Source organism: Limulus polyphemus, unplaced genomic scaffold (genome assembly GCF_000517525.1).
Source record: "Limulus polyphemus unplaced genomic scaffold, Limulus_polyphemus-2.1.2 Scaffold128, whole genome shotgun sequence".
Taxonomy (NCBI): Eukaryota; Metazoa; Arthropoda; class Merostomata; order Xiphosura; family Limulidae; genus Limulus; species Limulus polyphemus.
In genome coordinates, this window is record NW_013665738.1 from 682,962 (window position 1) to 695,019 (window position 12,058).

Genomic DNA, 12,058 nt, shown 5'->3' on the forward strand with positions numbered 1-12,058 from the left:
AACTATTTCTTTGGTTGAAGTCTGATCAATCATGCATAAGTCTGTTAATCAGTGAATGATCTAAGACAGTGAATGTGGTTACAATGAGAAGAAAGTATCTTATTCTTAGTACTACTTCTGTTTCGCAGTTTTCTTATTCTCTTTTGATTACATGCTAATTGTTTTGGAAATATTTATTTTTCTGATCGCGTTAGCATCAACAGGAACCCAATCGCGACTGCATCTACAACGTTTACATTTCATGCAAACATCACTTTTCAATTTTGTAGTTGTAAATGAGACTAGGGTAAAGATACATTTCGGATATCCTCCAAATGTATATATTGATTATTTAAGCAGCAAACAGGTCTTATATAAGAAAAGTATTTTGCAAAAAGTCATTGGACGTTCACCAAAACCTTGACACAAAAGGGGAAGAACTCAACTTTAAATTAATATTTATCTGTAAGAGATACACTGATGAGGATTATCAATGAGAGACAGTTTAGTGTTTTTTTATTGTTTGCTTGTTATTCACGAGACCAATTTTCTGTATAATCTACTCCGATTTTAGAGTTAAACGTAGATCTACGAATGATATAGGACCAAAAGTATAACAAGATAAATCTAAAGAATGTTTTATTTGTTTAAATTTACTTATTTCGGATTATGGTCAAAAATATAGTTAACAGCAAGGATACCCAGTTGATAAAACAATGCATTATAATCTTTATAAATAAAAATGTAAGAAGATTATATTTAAATAGTTATACCTATAACTAAGTTGATTTTTAATTTCACTCTAAGTAGGTAGTTTGCTCTAATTGGAAATTAATATTAATAAAATATTCATATTTTGAAATATGTAAGTTTTAAAGATACTATAAATTATGAGTTCTAGCAACAGTGTGAATGTATTTTTATCAGCAATGTAAGGCCTAATAACTAGGTTTTTATCAGCAATGTAAGTTATTAATTATGTTGAAATGGTTTCTATGGGCGGATTGTATTGGATTATTCGGTAAAAAAAAAAATCTCAAGCCCAGTCCACTTGGTGATAGAAAATAACGTTTTCTTATTTGTGCCAAAGCTTTTTGAGTTAGCTTAAACAACGCTCAATGATAAGCCTAGGATTTTTGTACATGTTATAACAACAATTTCACTTGATAATTTGTTCTTATGTATGGCATTTCTGTTGTATCAATATATTTGTTAAAACTAAATCTTAATATTCACAATAATGAACTAACTGACTGTTATGTTAACACTAACAGACATATAATAAACTAACTAACTTATTAACCACTTATCATGCACTCTATCGTTTTATACTGCTCAAATTGTTTCGTAAGCACCTCAATGTTCTAGTCATTAGCCACGCCCATGATGTGACACTAAACTTCCCTCTCGTCAACGTACAGTACAAATATCTAAATTAAAAAACACATAATCACAACAACACATATATAATACATAGAACAAAGATTACTGAATCAATTCCTGTTTAGACTATTATTCATTATTTTTATCATTACTCCAGGTCTTAATGTACGATTTTTTGACATGCTTGTGTCTCAAAAATCACTATTTTGATTGAAAGTTCAAGGAAAGAGGTTAATAAACATGTTTTGTATTTGTATAAACGTTTCTTTTTTTATAATTATATATATGTTTTAATTTTTTAAACTAAGAAAACGAAGAAAAACTGAACCATATATAACATGGCTTCAAGTGCGTATGAGGAGGAGGAGGGTTCGGGAGGTTCTAACAAATCCCTCCCCCGATAGAGTTACGCTTCTAAGACTAAATATATATATATATATATATATGTGTGTGTGTGTATAGCTATGTTTACTAGCTATAACCCTCGTGAATCATTACTTTTCACAAGCCACAATATTTATGTCGCCTCATACTTGAACAATCTTTCACATGCATTCACCTTCCTAGCCTAAACATAAAAATAACCTTTATTATCTTAAAGCTTTGTTTTAGTGCTTTTTTATCACGTACATAATGATAAAACAATTGATGAAGTGACGGATATTTATTCACGATTCCCTCCAAGTCGTCTTGAAATGCAATCTTTGTTAAAACTTTGTTTTGAATAATTATTATCTATCGGTGCATATAGATGTTTAACACTTCGATTTTGAATGAAGGAATAATAATCGATTCTTACGAAATGAATCATTAAAAATCTATTGATGTTCTTATCCCTCTATTTGACTGTTTATGTTTTATGACATTTTTGTATTTACGCTTACATAATTACACTAAAACATACAGTTTATTCGGTATGTGGTTTGCATTACTAAAAAACTGTTTTTATTAAATAAAACTTACATATGTGAAAGATATTCTATTACAAAAAAAAATACTTTTTTACGTTTTCGTTATTTGATATTGTTGTAATCATCAATAACAAAGATATTATGAGTTTGATTTACATAAGTGTCTCAAAATCTGTAAGAATAATGTTAACGTTATGATTTATTGATTTATTTTTTACAAATTAGTGCTTTCAATACTAAATAACAATGATGTATAAAATGGTCGCGTCAAAAATAATATTTATAAATTTTCGTTATAAGGTATCAACTTTTGGAATGACCGTTCCCCCACTGACAGTTGTACCAGCTCTTGCATAAAATAAATCTCCTTTGCAGCAGAAAGCCAGATCTGAAAAGAGTATTTGAAAAATAATTCAGCAATTTCGTTCCATTGTCGAAAGATGGCACTAGTAAAAGTAAGAGTCCATTTTTAATCAGGCGATTTTTTATTGACAGATAAATAAAGTATTTTCTGCATAATATAGTCCTCCAGTGGCTCAGGGATAAATATGCAGGGTTATGATGCTGAAAACCAAGCTTAGATACTCGTGATGGACAGAGAACCGACAGCCCATTGTGTAGCTTTGTGCTTAACAGCAACCAAACAACAAATCCTGCATAATATAATAATAGATATATTCTCGGTAATAACCTTCATTTTCTATTTTCAAGAAAAGTACATCTATAATCTAATGGTTCTTAATGGAAATAGACAATGATTTTTCGTTAAGAATGAACAATAACATTTCATAAAAAAGTAAAATAAAACTACTAGTTAAAAGTAAAATAAAACATCAACCACACATCCCTAGGACCAGGTAAATAATTTACTAGAACATGCCGATGCGTTTAACTTACAGAAGAGTAGCGCCCTCTTCATCAAGGTTTCATGATCAAAATATTTTAACAATAAAATTGAAATTCCGCTTTTAATTAAAGATATTTTAATATAAGTTTTAACATATTTCACAGTTACATAATTAATGAAATAGTTAGATGTTAAAATCAATGTTTGAAGAGCAGAAAAACCAGGTATCAAATATTATGTTTGTCACGATAGCGCTGTCTGTTTTCTTCTCTATATGCCCCCCCCCCCACACACACAGAGATATGTCTGCGGACTTACAACACTAGAAACCAGGTTTCGATACCCGTGGTGGATAGAGCTTGTAGCTTTGTGTTTAACTTCAAACAAACAAATCTTCTATTTACTTTCTGCAAAACAACTTTAAAATATGTATTATGAAGTAAAGTGAACAATAAATTCAGAAAATTAACTTTTGTCTATCAAATATGAGGCTTGTCATGATCGGCACTGTTTGTTCTCTTCTTTATTTTATTTGTAAAAATAACCGTTAAAGAACATTGACATTCATATATATATATATATATATAGAAATTGAATGATTAAGCAAATAATTAAATGTTTGAAACAGTGTACAACTATAATTTTGATTAAAACCAAACCTTTCTTTACTCATTTACTGTCCCAGACTGTCTAGTCATCAAATCCCTTCTTCGTGGCTTATGGCAAAGATAAGGTGAATTACTGTCCTTTATCATCACCTGCCATATTTTAACTGAAAGAGTCTTCTTCAGGCAGATGGTAGAAGGAATTTTCTATTAACTTCATCCCTAGTGGTATTCTGGCTTTTCAAAAGGTTAATTTATCTCTGGTGAATACTTTTCTGAAGCTAAAAGCTGGCCATTATCCTTTTGAAGTTGGTCATAATTGGTGGCGTTTGGTTTCGACCGCATGTTTCTCTAAATTCTGCTCTGTTGCTCTTTAGGGTGTTTGTCTTCATTATTTTGTTCTTACGTTCTTACTTACGTGGTAGTGTAATTGCTGCGTAGTACAAAGATTTCTTCCTGGTTATAGAACGTCATGGAATAAGTCCAACTTCACATCTATGTTACTACATACAGTCGATTCCGAGTATACATTATTTTTCAATATCAGTTACCCACACATTATGTCACGTTGAGAAGGTTCCCAAAGAGAGGGTGGCTTCCGTCTTTCCTCTGGCTAGACCTTTACCTATGAGTCAATACATTCTCTTGCTTTATCTCTAGAGAAAATTCTCAGCTTTTATTACCGAATGTGGTCAAATGATTGCAAGGCTTCCCATCAAAGATCCCTTAGGCTTGTGGACTGGTTTTCTTTACATATGAGACAGATGGAGTTTTATTATATTTAGGAAATCGCTTCCTTGAATTATTATCGATGGTCGATTCATCTTAGTCTCGGTTGTAATATTCATGTTTCCAAAACTTATAGCAATCTCCTATCATCCTTTGGGGGCAATTTAATAATATAATAATCCCTGTAAACTCCCACTGAAGCATAGGGCCCCAACAACACCTCGCCGACGGAAGTTGTTGTTAGCAGGTTAGTTTTTTTTTTACGGACTTTCTCATCCTGAACTTGGGACCAGGCAATGGTGGAGGCATCTCTGCCGGGGAACCAACCCGGTACCTTTGAATTAGAAATCCAACGCGCTATCCACTGCGCTATAGGGACACTTGAGGGCAGTTTATATTTCCTAAAGGCTATTCTATTCAGTTTCTACCAATATGCACTTTTAAGTTGTAGATGAGATACCCCATATTCTATGGTTTACTTTTTCTCTTTTGATTGAAATACCAGTTATCTAGTTAATCACTTGAGTTGTATTAGATTTTTATAAGAGGGAGTTGATGTTTCTACAATAGTTGATCTGACGATCCCATAATTTCTTGATAGCGCTTTTAATTATTTAGCAACTTTATAGCTTCCTTTAAATATACACCTCTTTTGCTTTAGCCTAAATCATATTTTTTATCAAATATGTCACTTATGAATAGAAAAGTTTTTCTGGTGTATCAACTCTTAATATATTTAATAAGGCAGCCACTAATACTTGGTACTTGTTATTCGTCCATGTTGAAAAGTTGCTTAATTATGTTAAAGATGGTGCTGTTAAACGAGCAGGAAGAGGAATAGTTTGCTATTTAGCACTTCTTCCATGTACATTCAGATGTGCCTGCAATGGTACTTTTCTATTACAATGTCCTGCTTTCTTGCTGTTCAAATGCCTGCTAAATTAATAGATTAATGAATTAATGGCGTAGTTGGAGTAGTCCTGCATTTATAGGTGGCATAACATAATGTTGACAGGTGTAGATCAGATGGGTCCTTCCGTTTCGTATTATACAGCTAGTTGTCTTTAAGATTCTTGAGCAGATGTGGTTAGTTTAATCCTTGTAGTTACTAATTTAATGTTGATATGTTTTATCTTGGCATTGATATCCTTACCTACTTCGTCAGTTTTGTTGTTTTTATTCTTCTGTACTTTATTGACGCCCTTGTATATTTCTTTTTTTACTTCATTGAAGTCATTTTGTTCTTGGTTGTTATGCTTCTGTACATTTTCTATGGCTTCCTCAATCTTGTATTCGATCAAACTGATTTTTATTCATAATTCTTCTGTAAATCTGTCTTGTTATTGTTATTACTTTGTTAAGTTCCGGGTCTTTCTTTCTAACTTCCAATGTTGCAACATTTCCATGAAATTTTCCTTCTCGTTTCGAGTGCGTGTTGTTATCTTAAAATTCAGTTGACATTCTATTTAATTTTTACCAAACATTCCCAACTCCTCACACCTGTGTTTATTTTATTGAGCGGGTTATTTTGGATTATTCGGTAAAATACAAAAAATAATGGAAACTCTTTCATTTAATGATAATAAAAATGTTCATGTTTCACGTTAAGTTTAACCAAGTTTACTGATAGGCTAACTTTACAAATAAACTACTAATAAAAAATTCCACTTACTTGCTAATTTCGTATCTCTCTTTTTTCTTTTATACACAAATTCTACATTCACAGCGGTGGACTAGCAAACTGCCTAACAAACTTATTAACTCAATAGCTTACTTTAATGGACTCATCGAATAACTAGATCAACTAGTTTTCATATATAGTTCAAAAACTATTACCCAAACTTTGAATAAAGTTCTAGACATAAAGGCCACTCCCATCACATTACGTTAAATGTCCCTCTGGCTAGCACCCTAGTGTCTCATTGACATATCTAAAGAGTTATATCCCTAAAAATCTGATTTGTCTCCTACTTTTAGAGTTAAAGTTAGAAGAAGTATGAAGAATATAGGACCAATACAAATTTCTGGAAATGTTTAGACTAAAAACAAAATCTACAACAATGTTTTACTTGCATATGTTTTGTGTCAGTACTAGTGTGTTGACATCAAGTTTGATAAGAAAATTTGACGTAGAGACTTAGATAGTGTTTGTTGACTTTCACGTAAAATTAGCCGTCTCTAATTTGAAAGTGATAAACTAGAAGGAAGACAAATGGTTTACGCCACTCACCACCACTCTTTGGCTACTTTCATCGAATAATGTGAGCGATCGTCACATTATAACGCTCTTACAGCTGAAAACGCGAGCATATTCGGTTATAGGATGCGAACCCGCGACCCGCAGATTGCGAGTCAAGCGCCCTAACCACCAGGCCATGCTAGGCCGGAAACTTAGAAAAAGAGAGAAAAACGTTGAATTATGGAATTTGATGTTGTTTTAGAAATATATCTTAGCTGTATCTGGTTATGATAACGTGTTATCCGAGTTCTGGGGTGTTTGATCATTGTGCTTACAATTATGTATGTATACTTGAAATACTTCAGATTGTTGGCTGTGTTCTTGCTCAACAACTTCACTGGAAAGTCACTCATGATTGGTGTAATAAAGACTTTTAACCTGAAATAAAGATAACACAGTCTGTTTGTGTAACATAACTGCTGTTAGTTTACACTTTATATTACAGTTTTCATCGAAATTTATACTTGGAATAGGACTAATTAAACATATGAATTTGATATATTTAAAATACACCACGACTGCCGTAAACATAGTAAAAATAATAATTGAAACAGTTACACAATAAACGTTATTAGAAAGGAACGCTTACATAGAATAAAACTCACAAAACATTGGTTCTCACGCTTCTCATGGGAAATATCGGGTTCTGGTACATTTCCAATTCTAAACAACTCTCTTACAACATAAGAAAAGAACAGTTTAAAATAATTACTCAGGCGTTTGTTATTGCATCAAACCTGGTGCTCTCATTTTGTTTTTGTTATCCACCAACTAGTGGAATAATAACTATGAATGTGGTTCATTGTCACTACTGCAAAGAGGGATCCTACTTGAGACAATATCTTCCAGCTACTTCAGTGACACGTGGTCAATTCTAACTCTAAATTCTTTACCATACAAATACTGGAAGAACTGTTTGTAAGCATTTCATTTTGATGGGCTTCTGTCCACACGTGCTATATAAAATTTCACACCATTTTGTGTTTTGTGATACCACTGCTTTAATACCTTCATAATTGCTAACCATTTCCATAGATAAGTATATATCAGTGCATCAACCAAGGTACATTTTAACGACTGGAGTGATTGTGTGTGATCGTCGCTGAGCCAACTTAAAAGGGATTTGATCTTAGTTAATGCTCAGAATTAGAACAATTGGCCACAAAGTAGAGCCCCAGACTTCATTATTGTTTGTAGGTTCAGACCAGTCTACCAATGTATTTATTTAAGCGGATCAGTATACATCGTGTATATATCTACACTACATATCTAGGAAACTATATGCGTTAACGTTAAAGAACATTTCTATGACTGTAGATTTGGATCTGCTTGCTGTAAACATTGAAATTTTATGGTCAACTATAGCCTTAAATGTATTACAAACATCAAAATACCATCGACAAATAAAAGTTCCAGTTCCAGCATATTACTAGTTTCATCAGCCATTCGAAAGTAGATGACACATTACACAGGTGAAATAGTATGCCTCAGCACTCGTACATCTAGCTCTTCTCGAGTGATGAAAGCAGTATTATTTAGCGATACTTTCATCTATCCAAACTTGCAAATTCCAAGAAGCAAGATCTAATGATTTAAGCCAGTGGAATCCTTTCAGCTCATTTGCACACTCACCCAAGCTTGTAAAAGTGAGTTAAAATGCATTACCCCATTCACTTGGTTGGTCCATGGAGGATATTGTTGTTCCTTTTTGTTTTTAATATAATTAGCAATGACAACAGCAAGGCACCATATGAAGGATGAATGTATTTGTCCTTCGGTATTAAAGCTCTCTCAGTGTTGGATTATCCCTGGAAGCCTGTGTGGCAGTTGCTTTACAGGACGCATGATTCCAGTATCTATATGATACTTGGTAATATTTATTATTCCAAGATGGCCATCTGATCCAACAGATAGTCAGTAGCTTTCTTAGTTTTATCTGCTTGTCTGATCTAAAATTTTCAGTGAGTTTAGATGTATTGATGACTGTGTAGGTGTACATCGATGCAGTGCACCTTAAGTAAAACTAACTGTAGTGATAGTTTTGATTGTCCTTCCTTCACGCATCATATCAACCATAACAAACTTGTTAACCATAAGTACAAACGATAATTGGAAGGATCTTGCTCTTGGAAACAAAATGGTTTGCATGTCTTCCAACACAGCATTAACTGGTGATGCAACATGAGATTATGCTTGTAGAACGCTACAAAGCACTACGTGTGTATTAGAAAAACTGGAATATCTTTATCTAAATACAATTTTACAGTCCACATTTTCTGTGTATATTTTCGTTGACACTTCACGTTTTTATTGAAGAATTACATTTTATCCTGTATATAAGCTATACTCACAAGTAATTTATGTAGGATATCTAAGCCTAAAATACTGATGCTAAAGCCAAGATCTGGGATCATCACTCTCACATATTTATTGAAGACTCTAGTAGTTGGATGTTCAGAGAATTTACTTTATTGGTTGCTTGTGTATTTATTCGTACTGTATCCCATTAGGCAAATGAGTAAAGTCAACAGAAAACTAGGTGACATTTTAATTGTCTAGGTTTTTAAACCGAAGGACTTCTTCTGGGTTTAGTTAACCACCAATAGCATTAAACGCAGTTTTGCTTAAATCGAAGCCCAAGTACTGCACGAGTGCCCAGACAGGATGTTTTCAACGAAGCTTTATCGTCCCAAACAAATTCACAAACAAATGCATTTTAAGTACCGTAAAAATGGCTGATTAGGAACAAAATTTACTTTACTTTAATGTCAAGTGAACTATTGGTTGGATTACTACAGTGTTTCCATGATATTAGCTTTCAGTAACTCACAACACTCCTTTTATAAATGATGCAGTTTTTACTTTAAATCGTTTATATAATATCTATATTTTAAGTCTACATCTGTTTACTTCCTTTTCGAAACACTTGAAGTCTCGTAGCTGGTTCCCGTTCATTACTTTAAATATGTGAGATGAAGTACACGTCATCAATATGATTTCCACCAGTGCTCAAGGTTCACATTTGATATCTGTTTTACTGATATTTTGTACGTGGAGAAAGTAAGTTTGTATACTAATATAATTCTATTGTTCTTTCAAGACACTAATATGGCAAACAAGATTATGGCTATTATGTTTATTTTTGGTACTTTCATTTTTGTGAACATATTTTGCCTGTCCATATACACCCTAGTAGTGGGGTGATTAGAGATTCGTGATAAATTGAAAAATATATGGGCTAAAGTATTGAGCTATCATTGGACTATCTATCCACCAGTTTTATTTGTTATTAAATCATAGCTGGAGGATTGAGAGGCATAGCTCTATCGTCGTTTAAAAAAATCTGATCCTAATCATCCAGTTTTATGGTAATTTTCTTTTTAATGAATCTATGTGTATGTTATGATGCTCACTCAGAATAATAATAACGTTTTATTAAAAATAATTAATGATTGTAAACAACTTAATTTCTGAGGCTGTAACAAAAACCCCAATAAGTCATTATTTTACTATTTTTGACCGTATAATGAAATGGACGACAAGAACGTGATAATGCATTAACAACATAAGGTAGGCTTAACATACACTGGAATCGTTTTCAAACGAAAAAGAATTAAAGTCAAAGCGCTACTAATACTACAAACTTATAAATTCACATGCGATGTAATACAGGGGAAAACCTTATGTGTGTCACGTAGAAAAATGTGGCAAAGCTTACACTAACTCTAGTGATAGATGAAAGCATACACGAACACATTTTGTTGAAACACTTATGTGTGTAAAGTAGAAGGCTGCAGCAAGAGGTACACTGATCCAAGCTCTCTTCGCAAACACCGGAAAACCTGTGGACACTATCAAAATAACACTGAACAGAATATTCACTCTGAAACTCACAAGATAGTAAATTGTTCTCACAGGAACTCTCCAGAAATTAAAGTTGATAAATTGTGTACTTTTCTCACTGGTCATCAAGGTAAGGTTCCTGCTAAGACTAAAGTTACTAAGATCAATGCTTTCAGGTCCAAATAAGAAAGATCTAGTGTTAAGTATAAGCATCATCTCTCAGAATATTCATTTTACTTTGAATCCGGCCACAAACTGGGTAATGAAATTTTCAGATATTCAGATACCAGTGATAAAACGACAGCGGTGTATTCCTTTTCACCAAGTGAGGTCTTGTCACTTGATCTTAGCAATACGGATTGAAAAAAATAAATAATTCGTCTGATACTGAAAGTCATTCGCAATCATCATAAGACTGAATGTTTTACAAAGAAGTCAAGACAGATATTATTAGTGTTTTAAGTGAATCATGAACACTACAATAATGTAATCGCTTGGAGAATTGAAAGACTCAGTTTTTGCATACTAAGATATATCAATAAGACGGTAATCAGCAAGCATCAAAACATTTTTATCCTGTGAAATTAGGATACATTTAGTTGGAGTTGCTGAAATTGTAATCCACAGTGTACTTAAGTTTTGCAGATCAGATCCATCTTTTAAAAATCACGATATATTTAGTTTGGTTGCTAGAGGGGTAGTCCAGAAGGTACTTAAGTTTTGCAGATGAAATCTGTCTCTTAAAATTGGGATCCATTCAGTTTGCGTTTCTAAGATAGTAGTCCGCAGAGTACTTAGGATATACAGATGAAGTATATCCTCTAAAAGTCGGGATCCATTTAGTTGATGTTGTTAAGATGGTAGCATAAATGGTAGTTAAGTACTAAAGATCAGGTAGTCCTCTAAAGATCAAAATCCTTTTGTGATAACCAGAAAGAAATTTTAGTACTGTCGAATAGTTCCGTCTTCTTTACAAACAGAATCCATTTAGGGGATTTAGGTAATACTTATCAGTTCTAATCACTAAATACACCGATCCAATTAGATTATGTTATCTAGACGAACAGTTCACTGTATTTTTCTGGAAAGTGTTAACATTTGTTTTCTTTTAATTGAATTAGAACTTTTATAGATGATATACAATTTTAGACAGATTTATATGCATACTTTGACATTGATATATCGTAAAGCCTCTGTGGAAGTGTAACTATATGATAAATATTGTTGTACCATTAGTTTTTGTTGATACTTCAGAGTGAAACATTTAATTTCTAATAATTAAGACTTCCCAGTATAAGAACAAATGGTAATAATGTCATTATCATCCACTGTAGCTTTTATCGTAATTATTACATTTTATATGAGGTACAATATAATTTATTATAAAAAAGTTGGTTGGTTGGTGTTTTATGGCGCAAAGCAGCTAGGCTATCTGCGCCAAACAACCGGTAAAAGCAATGAAAGTAGATTAAAGTGAAATGTAAAAAAAAAAACAAAAAAAAACAGCGAGTTAAAAATCAGT